This window comes from Lithobates pipiens, unplaced genomic scaffold (genome assembly GCF_037356315.1).
Source record: "Lithobates pipiens isolate NorthernLeopardFrog02 unplaced genomic scaffold, aLitPip1_a1.2 Scaffold_30, whole genome shotgun sequence".
NCBI classification, from domain to species: Eukaryota; Metazoa; Chordata; class Amphibia; order Anura; family Ranidae; genus Lithobates; species Lithobates pipiens.
The window spans coordinates 165,005,122-165,025,031 of record NW_027507791.1 but is presented as its reverse complement, the minus strand read 5'-3'; the positions used below and the strand labels follow the sequence as shown (position 1 = coordinate 165,025,031).

The 19,910-nt window shown below is 48.6% G+C and overlaps 19 pseudogenes; 1 reads left to right on the top strand and 18 right to left on the bottom strand.

Annotated features, from left to right (window-relative positions):
* Nucleotides 1-525: 525 nt before the first annotated feature.
* On the bottom strand, nucleotides 526-644 carry LOC143947441 (5S ribosomal RNA; annotated as a pseudogene).
* Nucleotides 645-1,937: 1,293 nt separating this feature from the next.
* On the bottom strand, nucleotides 1,938-2,056 carry LOC143946329 (5S ribosomal RNA; annotated as a pseudogene).
* Nucleotides 2,057-2,163: 107 nt separating this feature from the next.
* Nucleotides 2,164-2,282, bottom strand: LOC143948651 (5S ribosomal RNA; annotated as a pseudogene).
* Nucleotides 2,283-2,389: 107 nt separating this feature from the next.
* On the bottom strand, nucleotides 2,390-2,508 carry LOC143948801 (5S ribosomal RNA; annotated as a pseudogene).
* A 558-nt stretch (nucleotides 2,509-3,066) lies between these two features.
* LOC143949969 (5S ribosomal RNA) lies at nucleotides 3,067-3,185 on the bottom strand (annotated as a pseudogene).
* A 107-nt stretch (nucleotides 3,186-3,292) lies between these two features.
* Nucleotides 3,293-3,411, bottom strand: LOC143948800 (5S ribosomal RNA; annotated as a pseudogene).
* Nucleotides 3,412-3,745: 334 nt separating this feature from the next.
* Nucleotides 3,746-3,864, bottom strand: LOC143944583 (5S ribosomal RNA; annotated as a pseudogene).
* A 334-nt stretch (nucleotides 3,865-4,198) lies between these two features.
* LOC143949460 (5S ribosomal RNA) lies at nucleotides 4,199-4,317 on the bottom strand (annotated as a pseudogene).
* Nucleotides 4,318-4,425: 108 nt separating this feature from the next.
* Nucleotides 4,426-4,544, bottom strand: LOC143949090 (5S ribosomal RNA; annotated as a pseudogene).
* Nucleotides 4,545-4,652: 108 nt separating this feature from the next.
* LOC143948280 (5S ribosomal RNA) lies at nucleotides 4,653-4,771 on the bottom strand (annotated as a pseudogene).
* A 333-nt stretch (nucleotides 4,772-5,104) lies between these two features.
* Nucleotides 5,105-5,222, bottom strand: LOC143948981 (5S ribosomal RNA; annotated as a pseudogene).
* A 108-nt stretch (nucleotides 5,223-5,330) lies between these two features.
* LOC143946558 (5S ribosomal RNA) lies at nucleotides 5,331-5,449 on the bottom strand (annotated as a pseudogene).
* A 324-nt stretch (nucleotides 5,450-5,773) lies between these two features.
* On the bottom strand, nucleotides 5,774-5,893 carry LOC143949686 (5S ribosomal RNA; annotated as a pseudogene).
* A 482-nt stretch (nucleotides 5,894-6,375) lies between these two features.
* LOC143947633 (5S ribosomal RNA) lies at nucleotides 6,376-6,494 on the bottom strand (annotated as a pseudogene).
* A 323-nt stretch (nucleotides 6,495-6,817) lies between these two features.
* LOC143948202 (5S ribosomal RNA) lies at nucleotides 6,818-6,936 on the bottom strand (annotated as a pseudogene).
* Nucleotides 6,937-8,093: 1,157 nt separating this feature from the next.
* Nucleotides 8,094-8,212, bottom strand: LOC143946954 (5S ribosomal RNA; annotated as a pseudogene).
* A 685-nt stretch (nucleotides 8,213-8,897) lies between these two features.
* Nucleotides 8,898-9,015, top strand: LOC143948693 (5S ribosomal RNA; annotated as a pseudogene).
* Nucleotides 9,016-11,139: 2,124 nt separating this feature from the next.
* LOC143949985 (5S ribosomal RNA) lies at nucleotides 11,140-11,259 on the bottom strand (annotated as a pseudogene).
* Nucleotides 11,260-11,980: 721 nt separating this feature from the next.
* Nucleotides 11,981-12,099, bottom strand: LOC143949330 (5S ribosomal RNA; annotated as a pseudogene).
* Nucleotides 12,100-19,910: the final 7,811 nt, after the last annotated feature.

The following is a 19,910-nucleotide window of genomic DNA, read 5'->3' as shown; positions in this document are numbered from 1 at the left end:
TCTCAACCCTCTTGACAAACGGCAAGATGGTCACCTCGGCAAATAAGCTGAAAAATAAAACAGGTCGTTGACGCCAACAACATATTAAAAAAAAAGCCTACGGCACCTGGTATTCCCAAGTGGTCTCGCATCGAGGTACTAACCAGGCCTGACCCTGCTTAGCATCCGAGATCAGGCAAATTCGGGGTGATGGGGCCGTAGGTTATTTTAATGGCCACTCTCAACCTCTTGACAAACGGCAAGATGGTCATCTCGCCAAACAAGCAGAAAAATAAAACAGGTCATCGACGCCAACAACATATTAAAAAAAGCCTACAGCACCTGGTATTCCCAGGCGGTCTCCCATCCAGCTTGACCCTGCTTAGCATCCCAGATCAGACAAGATTGGGAACATTCAGGGTGATGTGGCCATAGGGGATATTGCTGGTCACTCTCAACCCTCTTGACAAACACCAAGATGGTCACCTCGGCAAACAAGCAGAAAAATAAAACAGCTAGTCGACGACAACAACATATTAAAGAAAAAGTCTACGGCACCTGGTATTCCCAGGCGGTCTCCCATCCAGGTACTAACCAGGCCTGACCCTGCTTAGTATTCGAGATCAGATGAGATCGGGTGCATTCAGGCTAATGTGGCCTTAAGCGATCTTGCTGGCCACTCTCAACCTTCTTGACAAACGCCAAGATGGTCACCTCAATTGAAATAAAAGAAGAACAATGTTGGGACTTTATATGAGACCTTGGACATCCCGCACAAAGGTCTCCATCCCTAATCTATAAATGCACAAGGGGGAAAAAAGCTGGGGGACAAGGGGACTTTATATGAAATACAACACTCAGGGTTGGCTGAGACATTAATTATAGTAGATATTCCCAACCAGATGCTCCTGATGAGTGGATATAAGTCCACGAAACGCGTCAAGCTTTTACCCCTGCTGCTACATCACAGTATCCATAGTTTATACCATGGGCTCTATTAAAGGGCGGAGACATTGATTTATTTATTATTTTTTTATTTTTTTATTACAATATGTTCATCATGGTCGTGTCGATTCTGGGTGTACTGCTGCTATTTATTTTAACCATGTGATAGATTATTTATTATGTTATTATACTCATTATTATAATTTTTATTATTATGATATATTGTATGATATAAAATTATATTGTGAGATATTATACTAATTATTTTCTATTTATCATGTTATTGATCTAATTAATTACATATTAATATATTGTATTTGTATCAATTATCACTTATTGTATATTTTACCAATTGATTTCAATTAAATACTCGATGAATTATTGCTTTATGCCCATTATTGTCACCTCAGAACATTATTTATACTATAATTAATGTCTCAGCCAACCCTGAGTGTTGTATTTCATATAAAGTCCCCTTGTCTCCCAGCTTTTTTCCCCCTTGTGCATTTATAGATTAGGGATGGAGACCTTTGTGCTGGATGTCCAAGGTCTCATATAAAATGCCTATGACACCTGGTATTTCCAGGCGGTCTCCCATCCAGGTATTAACCAGGCCCAACCCTGCTTATCATCCAAGAACAGACAAGATCAGGTCCATTCAGGGTGATGTGGCTGTAGGCAATCTTGATGGTTACTCTAAACCCTCTTGACAAACGCCAAGATGGTCACCTCGGCAAACAATCAGAAAAATAAAACATGTTTTCGACGCCAACAACATATTAAAAAAAGCTTACGGCACATTGTATTGCCAGGCAGGCTCCAATTCAGGTACTAACCAGGCCCGAACCTTCTTAGCATCCAAGATCAAACGAGATCGGGCGCATTCAGGGTGATGTACAGTAAGCGATCTTTCTGGCCACTCTCAACTCTTTTGACAAACGCAAACATATTCACCTCGGCAAACAAGCAGAAAAATAAAACAGGTCGTCGACGCCAACAACATATTAAAAAATAGCCTGCGGCACCTGGTATTCCCAGGCGGAATCCCATCCAGGTACTAACCAGGCCCGACCCTGCTTAGCATCTGAGATCAGACGAGATTGGGCGCATTCAGGGTGATGTGGCCGTAGGCGATCTTGCTGGCCACTCTCAACCCACTTGACAAACGCCAAGATGGTCCCCTCAGCAAACAAGCAGAAAAATAAAACAGGTCGTCGACGCCAACAACATATTAAAAAAAGCCTACGACACCCGGTATTCACAGGCGGTCTCCCATACAGGTACTAACCAGGCCCGACCCTGCTTGGCATCCGAGATCAGACAAGATCGTGAGCATTCAGTATGATGTGGCCGTAGGCAATATTGCTGGCCACTCTCAATCCTCTTGACAAACGCCAAGATGGTCACCTCTGCAAACAAGCAAAAAAATAAAACAGGTCTTCGACGTCAACAACATATTAAAAAAAGCCTATGGCACCTGGTATTCCCAGGCGGTGTCCCATCCAGGTATTAACCAGGCCCAACCCTGCTTATCATCCAAGAACAGAAAAGATCAGGTGCTTTCAGGGTGATGAGGCCGTAGGCGATCTTGTTGGTTACTCTCAACCCTCTTTACAAACGCCAAGATGGTCATTTTGGCAAACAATCAGAAAAATAAAACATGTTTTCGACGCCAACAACATATTAAAAAAAGCTTACGGCACATTGTATTGCCAGGCAGGCTCCAATCCAGGTACTAACCAGGCCCGACCCTTCTTAGCATCCAAGATCAAACGAGATCGGGCGCATTCAGGGTGATGTACAGTAAGCGATCTTTCTGGCCACTCTCAACTCTTTTGACAAACGCAAACATATTCACCTCGGCAAACAAGCAGAAAAATAAAACAGGTCGTCGACGCCAACAACATATTAAAAAATAGCCTGCGGCACCTGGTATTCCCAGGCGGAATCCCATCCAGGTACTAACCAGGCCCGACCCTGCTTAGCATCTGAGATCAGACGAGATCGGGCGCATTCAGGTTGATGTACAGTAAGTGATCTTGCTGGCCACTCTCAACCCTCTTGACAAACGCCAAGATGGTCCCCTCGGCAAACAAGCAGAAAAATAAAACAGGTCGTCGACGCCAACAACATATTAAAAAAAGCCTACGACACCCGGTATTCACAGGCGGTCTCCCATACAGGTAGTAACCAGGCCCGACCCTGATTGGCATCCGAGATCAGACAAGATCGTGAGCATTCAGTATGATGTGGCCGTAGGCAATATTGCTGGCCACTCTCAACCCTCTTGACAAACGCCAAGATGGTCACCTCTGCAAACAAGCAAAAAAATAAAACAGGTCTTCGACGTCAACAACATATTAAAAAAAGCCTATGGCACCTGGTATTCCCAGGCGGTGTCCCATCCAGGTATTAACCAGGCCCAACCCTGCTTATCATCCAAGAACAGAAAAGATCAGGTGCTTTCAGGGTGATGAGGCCGTAGGCGATCTTGTTGGTTACTCTCAACCCTCTTTACAAACGCCAAGATGGTCATTTTGGCAAACAATCAGAAAAATAAAACATGTTTTCGACGCCAACAACATATTAAAAAAAAGCTTACGGCACATTGTATTGCCATGCAGGCTCCAATCCAGGTACTAACCAGGCCCGAACCTTCTTAGCATCCAAGATCAAACGAGATTGGGCGCATTCAGGGTGATGTACAGTAAGCGATCTTTCTGGCCACTCTCAACTCTTTTGACAAACGCAAACATATTCACCTCGGCAAACAAGCAGAAAAATAAAACAGGTCGTCGACGCCAACAACATATTAAAAAATAGCCTACGGCACCTGGTATTCCCAGGCGGAATCCCATCCAGGTACTAACCAGGCCCGACCCTGCTTAGCATCTGAGATCAGACGAGATTGGGCGCATTCAGGGTGATGTGGCCGTAGGCGATCTTGCTGGCCACTCTCAACCCACTTGACAAACGCCCAGATGGTCCCCTCGGCAAACAAGCAGAAAAATAAAACAGGTCGTCGACGCCAACAACATATTAAAAAAAGCCTACGACACCCGGTATTCACAGGCGGTCTCCCATACAGGTACTAACCAGGCCCGACCCTGCTTGGCATCTGAGATCAGACAAGATCGTGAGCATTCAGTATGATGGTGCCGTAGGCAATATTGCTGGCCACTCTCAACCCTCTTGACAAACGCCAAGATGGTCACCTCTGCAAACAAGCAAAAAAATAAAACAGGTCTTCGACGTCAACAACATATTAAAAAAAAGCCTATGGCACCTGGTATTCCCAGGCGGTGTCCCATCCAGGTATTAACCAGGCCCAACCCTGCTTATCATCCAAGAACAGAAAAGATCAGGTGCTTTTAGGGTGATGAGGCCGTAGGCGATCTTGTTGGTTACTCTCAACCCTCTTTACAAACGCCAAGATGGTCATTTTGGCAAACAATCAGAAAAATAAAACATGTCGTCGACGCCAACAACATATTAAAAGAAAGCTTACGGCACATTGTATTGCCAGGCAGTCTCCTATCCAGGTACTAACCAGGCCCAACGCTGCTTAGCATCCGAGATCAGACGAGATCAGGCGCATTCAGGGTGATGTGGCCGTAGGCGATCTTGCTGGCCGCTCTCAACCCTCTTGACAAACGCCAAGATGGTCACCTCGGCAAACAAGCAGAAAAATAAAACAGGTCGTCGACGCCTACAACATATTAAAAAATAGCCTGCGGCACCTGGTATTCCCAGGCAGAATCCCATCCAGGTACTAACCAGGCCCGACCCTGCTTGGCATCCGAGATCAGAAAAGATCGGGAGCATTCAGGCTGATGTGGCCGTAGGCAATATTGTTGGCCACTCTCAACCCTCTTGACAAACGCCAAGATGGTCACCTCGGCAAACAAGCAGAAAAATAAAACAGGTCGTTGACGCCAACAACATATTAAAAAAAGCCTACGACACCTGGTATTCCCAGGCGCTCTCCCATCCAGGTACTAACCAGGCCCGAACCTTCTTAGCACCCAAGATCAAACGAGATCGGGCGCATTCAGGGTGATGTACAGTAAGCGATCTTTCTGGCCACTCTCAACTCTTTTGACAAACGCAAACATATTCACCTCGGCAAACAAGCAGAAAAATAAAACAGGTCGTCGACGCCAACAACATATTAAAAAACAGCCTGCGGCACCTGGTATTCCCAGGCGGAATCCCATCCAGGTACTAACCAGGCACGACCCTGCTTAGCATCCGAGATCAGACGAGATCGGGCGCATTCAGGTTGATGTACCGTAAGTGATCTTGCTGGCCACTATCAACCCTCTTGACAAACGCCAAGATGGTCACCTCGGCAAACAAGCAGAAAAATAAAATAGGTCGTCGACGCCAACAACATATTAAAAAAAAGCCTACGACACCCGGTATTCACAGGCGGTCTCCCATACAGGTACTAACCAGGCCCGACCCTGCTTAGCATCCGAGAACAGACAAGATCGGGAGCATTCAGGGTGATGTGGCCATAGGCAATATTGCTGGCCACTCTCAACCCTCTTGACAAACGCCAAGATGGTCACCTCGGCAAACAAGCAGAAAAATAAAACAGGTCGTTGACGCCAACAACATATAAAAAAAAGCCTACGGCACCTGGTTTTCCCAAGCGGTCTCCCAATCGAGGTACTAACCAGGCCCGACCCTGCTTAGCATCCAAGATCAGGCAAATTGCGGGTGATGGGGCCATAGGTGATTTTACTGGCCACTCTCAACCCTCTTGACAAACGCCAAGATGGTCATCTCGGCAAACAAGCAGAAAAATAAAACAGGTCGTCGACGCCAACAACATATTAAAAAAAGCCTACAGCACCTGGTATTCCCAGGCGGTCTCCCATCCAGCTACTAACCAGGCTTGACCCTGCTTAGCATCCCAGAATCAGACAAGATCGGGAACATTCAGGGTGATGTGGCCATAGGGGATCTTGCTGGCCACTCTCAACCCTCTTGACAAATGGCAACATATTCACCTCGGCAAACAATCAGAAAAATAAAACATATCGTCGACGCCAACAACATAGTAAAAAAAAGCTTACAGCACATTGTATTGCCAGGAAGACTCCCATCCAGGTACTAACCAGGCCCAACGCTGCTTAGCATCTGAGTTCACTCTCAACCCTGTTGACAAACGCCAAGATGGTCACCTCGGCAAACAAGCATAAAAAGAAAACAGGTCGTCGACGCAAACAACATAGTAAAAAAAATCCTACAACACCCGGTATTCCCAGGCGGTCTCCCATCCAGATACTAACCAGGCCCGAACTTGCTTAGCATTTAGGGTGAGGTACCATAGGCAATCTTTTTAGCCACTCTCAACCCTCTTGACAAACGCCAAGATGGTCACCTCGGCAAACAAGCAGAAAAATAAAATAGGTCGTCGACGCCAACAACATATTAAAAAAAAGCCTAAGACACCCGGTATTCACAGGCGGTCTCCCATACAGGTACTAACCAGGCCCGACCCTGCTTAGCATCCGAGAACAGACAAGATCGGGAGCATTCAGGGTGATGTGGCCATAGGCAATATTGCTGGCCACTCTCAACCCTCTTGACAAACGCCAAGATGGTCACCTCGGCAAACAAGCAGAAAAATAAAACAGGTCGTTGACGCCAACAACATATAAAAAAAAGCCTACGGCACCTGGTATTCCCAAGCGGTCTCCCATCGAGGTACTAACCAGGCCCGACCCTGCTTAGCATCCAAGATCAGGCAAATTGCGGGTGATGGGGCCGTAGGTGATTTTACTGGCCACTCTCAACCCTCTTGACAAACGCCAAGATGGTCATCTCGGCAAACAAGCAGAAAAATAAAACAGGTCGTCGACGCCAACAACATATTAAAAAAAGCCTACAGCACCTGGTATTCCCAGGCAGTCTCCCATCCAGGTACTAACCAGGCTTGACCCTGCTTAGCATCCCAGATCAGACAAGATCGGGAACATTCAGGGTGATGTGGCCGTAGGGGATCTTGCTGGCCACTCTCAACCCTCTTGACAAACGGCAACATATTCACCTCGGCAAACAAGCAGAAAAATAAAACATGTCGTCGACGCCAACAACATATTAAAAAAAGCTTACAGCACATTGTATTGCCAGGCAGACTCCCATCCAGGTACTAACCAGGCCCAACGCTGCTTAGCATCTGAGTTCACTCTCAACCCTGTTGACAAACGCCAAGATGGTCACCTCGGCAAACAAGCATAAAAAGAAAACAGGTCGTCGACGCAAACAACATAGTAAAAAAAAGCCTACAGCACCCGGTATTCCCAGGCGGTCTCCCATCCAGATACTAACCAGGCCCGAACTTGCTTAGCATTTAGGGTGAGGTACCATAGGCAATCTTTTTAGCCACTCTCAACCCTCTTGACAAACGCCAAGATGGTCACCTCGGCAAATGAGCTGAAAAATAAAACAGGTCGTCAACGCCAACAACATATTAAAAAAAAGTCTACGGCACCTGTTATTCCCAGGCGGTCTCCCATCCAGGTACTAACCAGGGTCGACCCCGTTTAGCCTCCGAAATCAGACTAGATTGGGCGCATTCAGGGTGATGTACAGTAGGAGATCTTGCTGGCAACTCTTAAAGCTCTTGACAATCGCCAAGATGGTCACCTCGGCAAACAAGCAGAAAAATAAAACAGGTTGTCGACGGAAACAACATATTAAAAAAAAGCCTACGGTACTCGATATTCCCAGGCGGAATCCCATCCAGATACTAACCAGGCCCGAACCTGCATAGCATCCGAGATCAGATGAGTTCGGGCGCATTCAGGGTGATGTACCGTAGGCGATCTTTCTGGCCACTCTCAACCCTCTTGACAAACGCCAACATATTCACCTCGGTAAACAAGCAGAAAAAAAACAGGTCGTCGACGCCAACAACATATTAAAAAAATGCCTACGGCACCTGGAAATCCCAGGCGGTCTCGCATCCAGATACTAACCGGGCCCGAACCTGCTTAGCATCCGAGATCAGATGACATCAGGCGCATTAAGGGTGATGTACCGTAGACGATCTTTCTGGCCACTCTCAACCCTCTTGACAAATGCCAAGATGGTCACCTCGGCAAACAAGCAGAAAAATCAAACAGGTCGTTGACGCCAACAACATATTAAAAAAAAGCCTACGGCACCTGCGATTCCCAGGCGGTCTCCCCTCCAGGTACTAAACAGGCCCGACCTTGCTTAGCATCTGAGATCAGACGAGATCGAGCGCATTCAGGGTGATGTGGCCATAGGTGCTCTTGCTGACCACTCTCAACCCGTTTGCAAACGCCAAGATGGTCACCTCGGCAAACAAGCAGAAAAAAAAAACCAGGTCTTCGATGCCAACAACAACAGCGGTCTCCCATCAAGATACTAACCAGGCCCAAACTTGCTTTGACGTCGACGGCCTGTTTTATTTTCCTGCTTCTTTGCCGAGGTGACCATCTTGGAGTTTGTCAAGAGGGTTGAGAGTGGCTAGCAAGATGGCCTACGGCGACATCACCCTGAATGCGCCCGACCTCGTCTGATCTCGGATGCTAAGCAGGGCCGGGCTGGTTATTACCTGGATGAAATACCGCCTGGGAATACCAGGTGCCGTTTGCTTTTTTTTAATATGTTGTTGACGTCGACGGCCTGTTTTATTTTCCTGCTTCTTTGCCGAGGTGACCATCTTGGCGTTTGTCAAGAGGGTTGAGAGTGGCTAGCAAGATGGCCTACGGCAACATCACCCTGAATGCGCCCCAACCTCGTCTGATCTCAGATGTTAAGCAGGGCCGGCTTGGTTATTACCTGGATGGAATACCGCCTGGGAATACCAGGTGCCGTATGCTTTTTTTTAATATGTTGTTGACGTCGACGGCCTGTTTTATTTTTCTGCTTTTTTGCTGAGGTGACCATCTTGGCGCTTATCAAGAGGGTTTAGAGTAGCCTGCAAGATCCCCTACAGCCTTATCACCCTGAATGTTCCCGATCTCGTCTGATCTTGGAAGCTAAGCAGGGTCGGCCTGGTTAATACCTGGATGGGAGGCCGTCTGGGAATACCAGGTGCAGTAGGCTTTTTTTTAAATATGGTGTTGGCGTCGACGATCTGTTTTATTTTTCTGCTTGTTTGCCGAGGTGACCACCTTGCCGTTTGTCAAGGATTTCAACCTAGCGCTAGACCCTCTGCTAGATACTTCGATGGGAACATCCTCGCTTCCTTACTCGGCTTTGCGTCAAGTGAAACTTCAACTAACATCTCTCGCGCTCCACGATACATGGCGTATGCTTCATCCCAGTGAGAAGGACTACACCTTCTTTTCACACCCACACAACCGCTATTCGCGGCTGGACTATCTATTCATACAGCAGACTGATTTATCCCACCTAGTTAGCGCATCCATAGAAGCCATGACACTTTCCGACCATCACCCCATTACTCTGACCTTGCAATTCCCCCAGAGAGAGAGACTAACAAGAATGTGGAGGCTGGATGCGTCCACCTTGGTAGACTCCGTGGACTCAGAACGCATTAGGCAGGCCATACGGGATTACTTTGACGCGAATGATACACCGGATGCGACTCCCATGGTGCAATGGGAGGCACATAAGTGTGTAATTCGGGGCCACCTTATAGCGATTGCAGCCAGGAAAAAAAGGGAGCATCAAGAGCTGATAAAGACCCTTACCCGAAAAATTACCAATTTAGAACTATAGCACAAACGAACTGGAGCCACTCAAGTGGCGCAGGAATTGGCTGATACACGGGCTCTATTGGTGGAGGAACTTTTTAGGAGGGCACGTAAACGTCATATGCTATCGTAGAAATTGTTTTATGAGCAAGGCAATAAGCCTGGGAAGTTACTAGCGCGTTGCCTGCAGAAAGGCACCTTAGCTTCTACTGTCCACCATGTGACGGACAGTTCGGGGCACTCCCTCACAAAACAGTTTCGGGCACTCCCTCACAAAAAACGAGGATATTGCGCAACAATTCCTTCAATACTATAGCAAGCTATATGGTCTTGAGGGTATCATTCGTGACCCCGCGGAGGATAGGGCGCGCTCGACCTTAATCCGGGAGTTCCTAGACAAATATAGCCCCTAGGCATTGTCGGCCTACGAGCGCACTGGCCTGGAGGCTCCTCTGTCCTCCGAGGAATGTGAAGCTGCCCTGAAGTCTATGAAGACGGGGCAAAAGCCCAGGTCCGGATGGCTTCACGGTATCATACTATAAAAACTATGCTGATCAGCTGGCGCCACGGTTCCTTAAAGCCTTTAACACGTTAGCCAAGGCCCCCAACCCTGCGGATACGCTTCTAGAAGCGTACATAACAGTACTACCCAAAGACAACAAGGATCCTACAGATGTAACGAATTACCGGCCGATTTCACTTTTAAACGTAGACCTTAAGTTGTTTGCGAAAATTATAGCAAACCGTCTGGCATACTACGTTCCCGCTTGGGTGGGGAAGGACCAAATAGGCTTTATCAGGGGGAGGTAAGCCCCTTAAGGCCTTAAACCTCCACCACTGGCTGACCTCCACCCAACAAAAGGGTTTCTTTTTAGCAATGGATGCAGAGAAGGCGTTCGACAGGGTGGCCTGGGACTACTTGCAGGCAGTGCTGAGGGCTCTGGGCCTGGAAAGCACCATGTGCGCCTCTATTGGGGCTTTGTATTCGAACCCCAGGGCCAGGGTCAAGGTTAACGGCCACCTGCCAGACGCCTTCCCCATCCACAATGGTACCAGGCAGGGGTGCCCTCTTTCTCCCCTCCTGTACATCCTCACCCTGGAACCCCTTTTGCGTTGCATTAGACATAACCCGGACATTAAGGGCATCGGGGTGCGCCATAAGGAGTACAAGATTGCGGCCTTCGCGGATGACATCCTGCTTTTCCTCACATCCCCATTAACATCCCTACCAAATTTGATGCCAATACCATCTTCCCCTGTTTGGAGAAAAAATTATATTTGAAAAAAAAAAGAAGCCTACGACACCTGGTATTTCCAGGCGGTCTCCCATCCTGGCATTAACCAGGCCCGACCCTGCTTAGCCTCCAAGATCAGACGAGATGGAACAGATTCAGGGTGATGTGGCCACAGCCAATATCTTCAGGCACTCTCAACTCTCTTGACAAACGCCAAGATGGTCACCTTGGGAACAAGCAGAAAAAAATAGGTCAACGGCAACAACATAAAAAGAAGCCTACGGCATCTGGAAATCCCAGGCGGTCTCCCATCCAGGTACTAAACTGATCCCAACCCTGCTTAGCCTCTGAGATCAGATGAGATTGGGCTCTTTCAGGGTGATGTGGCCATAGCAGATTTCTTCAGGCACTCTCAACCCTCTTGACAAACACCAAGATGGTCACCTTTGGTAAACAAAAAAAAATAAACAAGTCAACACCAACAACATAAAAAGAAGCCTACAGCACCTAGTATTCCCAAGGCCCAACCCTGTTTAGAGATCAGAGGAGATCGGGCACTTTCAGGGTGATGTGCCCATAGGCAATCTCTTTGGGCACTCTCATCCCTCTTGAAAAATGCCAAGATAGTCACCCTGGGAAACAAGCGAAAAAAAACAGGTCAACGCCAACAACATAAAAAGAAGAATACGGCACCTGGTATTCCAAGGCCGTCTCCCATACAAGTACTAACTAGGCCCAACCCTTCTTAGCCTCAGAGATCAGAAGAGATAGGGTGCTTTCAGGGTGATGCGGCTGTAAGCGATCTCTTTAGGCACTCTCAACCCTCTTGACAAATGCCAAGATGATCACTTTGGGAAACAAGCGAAAAAAACAGGTCAACACCAACAACATAAAAAGAAGCCTGCGGCATCTGGAAAACCCAGGTGGTCTCCCATCCAGGTACAAACCAGGCCCAACCCTGCTTAGCCTCTGAGACCAGACGAGATTGGGAACTTTCAGGGTGTTGTGCCCGTAGGCAATTTCTTTGTGCACTCTCAACCCTCTTGATAAATGCCAAGATGGTCACCTTGGGAAACAAGGAAAAAAAAACAGGTCAACGCCGACAACATAATGAGAAGTCTACGGCACCTGGTATTCCCAGGCTGTCTCCCATCCAGGTACTGACCAGGCCCATCGCTGCTTAGCCTCCAAGATCAGATAAGATTGGGCTCTTTCAGGTTGATTTGGCCGTAGGCACTCTCTTTGGGCACTCTGAAGCCTCTTGACAAAGGCAGAGATGGTCACCTTGGGAAACAAGCTAAAAAAAACAGGTCAAAGCCAACAACATAAAAAGAAGCCTACGGCACCCGGTATTCCCAGGCGATCTCCCAATCATGACACTAACCAGGCCAGATCCTTCTATGGCAGCTGGTCTTCCCAGGCAGTCTCCCATCCAGGTACTAACCAGGCCTGACGCTGCTTAGCCTCTGAAATCAGAGGAGATCGGGTGCTTTCAGGGTGATGTGGCCGTAAGCGTTCTCTTCAAGACACGCCCAACCCTCTTTTTTTTTCAAATATATATTTTATTAGTTTTCAACAATGGGACAAGGGCCCGTTTAACATACAGCGGTAGCAAAAAAATGGAGGTCGCAGCCTCCAAGTCACTCATCTTGACAAGATATAAAATACAGTGCATATTCCAACAGCACAAGAAAGAGAATATAACCAGGGTCCATATGTCCCCGAGGTCCAGTTTGTTGGTATAGCCAAAATCTAAACAATATAGGCCGACATATCGCTACCAGAAAAGAATGAGAGAAGAAAGAAAGGTAAGTTACAGGGGAGAGGGGGGAGGATCGGAGAGAAGGGGGGCATGGAGGGACAATGGGAGGCGTGCGACTGAGATACCTGTCCATGGGGTTGGAACCTCCGTGTACTGCCTAGTGTCCATGTAATCACAACAGCTCAAGTCGCAAGCAGCGACTTTCCTTCATCTGAAAGTATGAACATATTCCAGAGAGACCAGGTTTTCCTGTAGGTGTCCTGTCTGTGTTGCACTGTCAACACCAAGTCCTCCATTTTATTCATGTCTTCTACCCTCCTCAACCACATTGCTACGGTCGGAGGACAGTCTTGTTTCCAAAGTAGGGGGATACAGGATTTGGCAGCGTTAGTCAAGTGTCGCAGTATAGATCTCTTGTATCTTCGGGGGGGCAGGGTGGACACATGGAGTAAAAAGAACGCCGGGTCGTTGGGAATCAGCAGGTCCATAAAATTTTGAGACACCGTTCGCACTGCAGTCCAGAAAGGCGTCAACTTAGGGCAGGACCAAAACATGTGTAACATGGACCCCCTCTCTTCATGACATCGCCAGCAACTTGCTGACGTGTCTGGGAAAATGGCATGTAGGCGACTAGGTGTAAGATACCACCGGGTCATGATTTTATAATTGGTCTCTTGTATTTTAGTGCACAGTGACGTTTTAAGAGAATGGTCAATTATATTCTGTTTCTGGACTGCAGTAAAGGTGCATTGAAGCTCCGCCTCCCACTTGTCCAAGCACGCCAGGCTCGGCGGGTGGGCTGGTGTATTCAGTGTCGAGTACATTTTAGAGAGGACTCGAGAAACTGGTTCCGTGCCTGTGAGGAATTCCTCGTATGGGGTCAGCGGTCGTGTGTAAGACTGGGGATTTGGGATGCTTTGAAGAAAATGGTGTATCTGTACTGCGTCCCAGAAGGAGAGCTGGAAGGAGCCCACTGGGTCGGTTAGCTCCGTTAACAAGGGCCACCTATCTCGCCGCACAAATCGTGCAGCCGTTACACAATCTGACTCCCTCAGCGCCTGAAAGCGTGTAGGTGAGTTCCCGGGGGGGAACCGGTGGTTACCTAGAATCGGGGTCAAGGGAGAGGTTTTGGTAGTCAGGGAGTTTTGGAGTGTCGCCTGAAGACATTGCGTCAGAGTGTTCCCTATCAAGGGATGCGATTTTATCTCAGGGGGGAGGGAGCCACCACACCATAGCGCAGAACGCAGGGGAATGTTTACCTGCCGTTGTTCTATCTGTACCCATAATTTCAATTCTTGATGTCTCCCCCAGTCCACGATTCTGCCTAAGTGTATTGCTTGGTAGTATCTCCTAATATCGGGGAGTGCCAGTCCCCCATATCATTTGGGCGCAGAAAGTTGGGCACGTGGTATGCACGGTTTCTTGTATGCCCAGACAAATTGGACAAACAGGGTCTGCACCTGTTTAAAATATGTGGGAGGTATTCTGATCGGGAGAGCCTGAAAGAGGTATAACAATTTGGGCAGCACACTCATTTTTAGTAGATTGCATCTCCCAAACCATGAGTGTAGTCCCTTATGCCATGTGTGAGCAGCGGAAGGAAAGGTCGGTAAGGATTATGAATGGGTGGGGGCCAGGGAGTGCATAAAACTGCCACCAGATGACCGGGGCAGAGAGGGCAAGGAGATGAAAGTCAGATCTGGTAGGTGGGGGCGGGGTTGAGGAGTGTCCCTCATATTACTCACGATGGCCATCCCTTGAAGCTGAGCGCTCTGCATACCCAGGACATTCTTCTGTATAATCTAGCCTATCTATATACATTAGCCTGTCTTTTGTACACATTAGCCTGTCTGTATCAACTAGCCGGTCCTCTGTATACACTAGTCCGTCTGTATACACTAGTGTATACAGATAGGCTAGATTATACAGAAGAATGTCCTGGGTATGCAGAGATGGAGGCTAGGGTATACAGAGAGAGAGGCTAGAGTATGCATACTTGCTAGTGTATACAGACGGACTAGTGTATACAGAAGACCAACTAGTTTATATAGAGAGGCTAATGTGGGCAAAAGGCAGGCTAGTGTATACAAATAAGCTAGATTATAGAGAAGAACATCTTGGGTATGCAGAGATGGAGGCTAGGGTATACAGAGAGAGAGGCTGGGTTACATAGAGAGGCTGGTGTATGCAGACTTGCTAGTGTATACAGACGGACGAGTGTATACAGAGAGGCTTGGGTATACAAAGAGCTAATGTATAAAGAGCAGCTAGTGTATACAAAAGACATCCAAGGGTATACAGAGAAACTGGTTCCGTGCCTGTGAGGAATTCCTCGTATGGGGTCAGCGGTCGTGTGTAAGACTGGGGATTTGGGATGCTTTGAAGAAAATGGTGTATCTGTACTGCGTCCCAGAAGGAGAGCTGGAAGGAGCCCGCTGGGTCGGTTAGCTCCGTTAACAAGGGCCACCTATCTCGCCGCACAAATCGTGCAGCCGTTACACAATCTGACTCCCTCAGCGCCTGAAAGCGTGTAGGTGAGTTCCCGGGGGGGAACCGATGGTTACCTAGAATCGGGGTCAAGGGAGAGGTTTTGGTAGTCAGGGAGTTTTGGAGTGTCGTCTGAAGTCATTGCTATCAAGGGATGCGATTTTATCTCAGGGGGGAGGGAGCCACCACACCATAGCGCAGAACGCAGGGGAATGTTTACCTGCCGTTGTTCTATCTGTACCCATAATTTCAATTCTTGATGTCTCCCCCAGTCCACGATTCTGCCTAAGTGTATTGCTTGGTAGTATCTCCTAATATCGGGGAGTGCCAGTCCCCCATATCGTTTGGGCGCAGAAAGTTGGGCACGTGGTATGCGCGGTTTCTTGTATGCCCAGACAAATTGGACAAACAGGGTCTGCACCTGTTTAAAATATGTGGGAGGTATTCTGATCGGGAGAGCCTGAAAGAGGTATAACAATTTGGGCAGCACACTCATTTTTAGTAGATTGCATCTCCCAAACCATGAGTGTAGTCCCTTATGCCATGTGTCTAGCAGTGCCCTAATCTGTATCAACAAAGGGGGAAAGTTATAGTCATAGATGCGAGACAGGTCAGTTGGGATTTTCGTGCCCAGGTAAGTCAAGGCAGAGGACGTCCATCTAAATCGGAAGGTGGATTGTAACATCGAGAGAGTACGTGCCGGAATAGATATCCCCATTGCCTCAGATTTAATAAAGTTAATTCGAAGGTTAGAGAGTTTCCCGTAAGTCTCGAATGAACTAAGGAGGTTCGGAAGGGAAATTATTGGGTTAGTGATGGAGAAGAGCATATCATCCGCATAAGCTGACAGCTTACAATGCAGTCGGCCAATTGCCACCCCTTGTATATCGGGGTTCATTCTGATCTTGGCTAAAAACGGTTCCAAGGACAGAGCGAAAAGGAGGGGGGACAATGGGCAACCCTGTCTCGTCCCATTGGTGATCTTAAAAGGTTCTGATAGTATACCGTTGGCCTTCACCTGGGCTGTAGGACTACTATATATACTAGCTATGCGGCTCAGCATCACCTCCCCCAGTCCGATATGTCGTAGTACTGTAAACATAAACGACCAGTTAACCCGGTCGAACGCCTTTTCGGCTTCAGTGTTTAAAAATAGACACGGGGTCTTCTTTGATTTCACAATATGTAACAAATTAAGCACTTTGGTGGTACTATCCCTAGCTTCCCTCGACGGGACAAAACCCACCTGATCCAGATGGATAAGTTGCTGGAGATGCAATGCCAGCCGAGTAGCCAGTATTTTGGTGAATAGTTTGAGATCTACGTTCAGCAGCGAGATAGGTCTATAACTGCCACAGGACGCCGGGTCCTTCCCCTCCTTAGGGATCACGGAGATATGGGCACCCAGGGTAGCGGAGGCGAACGTTTCTCCCGACCCCATGGCATTAAAGACCGTGAGTAGTTGGGGGCCTAATACTGGGAATAGGGTTCTGTAGTATTGTAAGGTATAGCCGTCAGGACCCGGCGCTTTCCCGGGCTTCAGGGACTTCATGGCCGTTTGGAGTTCTGGTAAAGTTATGGGAGAGTCTAAGATCCTCTGCGTGTCAGGCGAGAGAGAGGGCATGTGAGAGGTCGCAACGTATTCGTCCATGTCTGATTGGGGCGCTGTCACCAGAGGCAGGTTGTACAGGGTGGAGTAGAAAGAGTGAAACTCCCGTGTAATATGTGTGGGCAGGATTGCCCTTTCGCCCCCTGCCTTGTTAATATGAGGGACGTATGTGGAAAGTTTTAAGTCTCTGACCATTCTTGCCAACAATTTCCCGCATTTGTCCCCTGATTCATATGTCGTTCTACGGCAGATCTGTAAATGTGCCTTAGCTCTGTAGTGGAGGAGATCGTTGATCTGTTTCCGTAAGGTTGTCAAGTCAGACTCCGAGGACAGTGTGGGATTATGCTTATGTTTGCCCTCAGCAACAGCAAGTTTCTGTAAGAGTTGGGTAAGTTGTTGGGTACGCTCCCGTTTAATGCGGGCCCCATGCTTAATAAGGATCCCCCTAATCACTGGTTTGTGAGCCTCCCACAAAATCCCAGGCGTACAACCAGGTCGGGCATTCTCCTGGAAGTAACAATGCAGCTCCCTAGACACCTCCGCCAGCACCTCCGGTGCCTGCAGGAGGCTCTCGTTCAGACGCCAGAATCGGTGTCTGGAAGAGGCGTGATCAGATATACGGTATGTCAAAAATATAGGTGCATGGTCAGACCAGGTCCTAAGTCCAATAGACGTGTGTTCAATGGCATGTAGGTGCGCATGGGGGATCAGGAAGTAGTCTATCCTAGTGTATACCTGGTGTACAGAGGAATAGTAGGTATAGTCACGCTCTCCCGAATGCTGCAGACGCCAAACGTCTATCAGCTGTGATTTATGGAACGTCTTAGACATACGTTTGAGTTGGCCTATGGGGATGGAGGTCCTTCCGGAGGAAGTGTCCACTGAGGGAGTCAATGGGGCATTAAAGTCTCCCCCTATAATCAACTGGCCCTCTCTGAAGTCTTGGAGACGTTCTAAAGTCTCTTCCAGAAAGGTGGCCTGGTGGTCATTAGGGGCATATATCGCTGCCAGTGTAAGCTGCGTGAGGCCTACCGTACCCTTAAGGAAGACAAACCGTCCTGAGGGGTCCAGATTGTAGCTCTGGCAGTTCCAGGGAACCCTACTGGATATCAGTATGGAGACTCCCTTGGACTTAGCCGTTGGGTTTGTGGAATGATAGGCAATCGGGAAAAGCTTATTTCGTAAATAAGGTAGCTTATTATCCTTAAAGTGGGTCTCCTGGAGAAAAGCTACGTCTACCTGGGACCGTTTTAAATCATCTAACAAAATACGCCTCTTCTCCGGCGTGTTAAGACCCTTAACGTTCAGGGACATCACTGTAAGTCTGTCGAATGCCATAGGGGACCCGGGGGGGGGGGGGGGTTGGGCGGGTGGCGGAAAGGACCGGGAAGGAAAGGGCAAGGGAAGAGAGGGGAAGGAAACAGAAGGTTAAAACAGATACCAGAAAGAAAAGGAAAAAACGTTAAAAGAAGAAAGAGAAAAAGAGTCAGGAAAATGGGACAAAGTCTAACACCTTGTCCCTTACACAGTATAATATTTGCATATGGCGCTTGGGAGCCGTGTGGCAGAACCCAGCGACATATACCAACCTATTTGGGGGAGAGGTAGGACAGGGCTCAAAAAGAGAGCGCCCAGCCACACCTCCCCACCCGACACATCATAAAAATGAAAAAACATGTATCACTCCAAAAATATTGCAACAGGGATAACCCCCAACCCAGAAAAAAGGAGACAACAAATGCATAAAAACTGAAAAAAGTGAACGAAACAGGTGTTCCCATTCCCCACGGTATACGTCCCCCTCGTACCTGCTTTTCGGTAGACACCTGGCCCCAAACGTAGGAATTGCCGCAGCAAGAGGGCTGTTAATCCTGTATCTACCAGGCCATGTAGGAGACTGTCAACCCTCCCCAGATAGCCTGCCGATCGTCAGCCAGATCGGCTCCTAATACAGGACAAGTAGCCAGCCAAATGGTGCCCAACGGCCTGGTAGCCCGACCTGAGCCCCCAACTAAACACACACCTGCGACAGAATCTTTCAATGCGTCCGTAATCCAGTGGATGCCCATGCCCCCAGAACCCCCATGGCATCAGGGCTCCATGCGCGCAGACATGTCAAACCCATTCCTCATCCGTCCAGGCTACCTGTCCGTATGTCCAGCCGAGGGGTTCACATGACTGCAACTCTCAGGGCCGTTGCCAATGGGGGGATTTCACGGCAGCCATCCCCACCCATCCAACGGTGGCAAAGGGTGTCCTCCCCGGTTAGGCGCTGGAGCGTGGAATGTTCCTGCCGTAACTGAGAAGGGATGTCCCACGGCAGACGGGCAGGGCAGAGTCAGCAAGTCAAATACGTCAACCGAGGGGTGGGGGCGTAGCTCCTCACAGTTCCCCGGAGGGGGGGGGGCTGGTAAAATGCAGGTAGGATCATTCAACACCTCGGGGCGGGTAGCCCACCAAAAAGAGAAAAAAAAAAGGGGGGGGGGTGGTGCCAGGGGACCATGAGGGAGCCAGGTGGCAGTCAAGGTGCAAAGGTAACTGGAAATGTAGGGGCAAAGATAAGAAACAAAAACTTAACTGAGCAGGTGAGTTCCGAACCTGGGGTTGGGATCATCCGATTACGGTCAAACGAGGTTGGGCGGTAGCACCCGGGAGCCAGATCAAGATTCACGGACATCCTCCTGAGAGACCGCTCTAGGTCGGCGACGACCTCTTTGTAATCCGGGAGGCACTGCAGCTCCTTGTCCAGACTTACTCGGTTGTCCTTGCGGTCGTGGGAGGAAAGCCAGCCAGTCAGGCATCCTCACCGGCTCTGAACCAAGAAAGGTAAAGAGGGCAGGCAGGGATTCAGGTTTCCGCAAAGTAAACGATCTCCGATCTTTCTTAAATGTCACTGAAAGCGGATATCCCCAGCGGTAAGTTATATTTCTTCTGCGAGCAAGGTCAAGCAGCGGCCGCAGCATGGCTCGTCTTTGCAGGGTGGGGCGGGAAAGGTCCGGGAGGATCTTAATGGTCGCCCCATCAAATTCCAGGTCCCCGGCGTTCCAGGCTTTGCATAGGATCTGTTCCTTATGAGGATAGTGGTGGATCCTGCAAATAACATCTCGGGGCCGCAGGGGGTCCGTAGGTTTAGGGCCTAGCGCTCTGTGTATCCGGTCGATCTCCACCCGGTCCGGGAGCTCGATGCC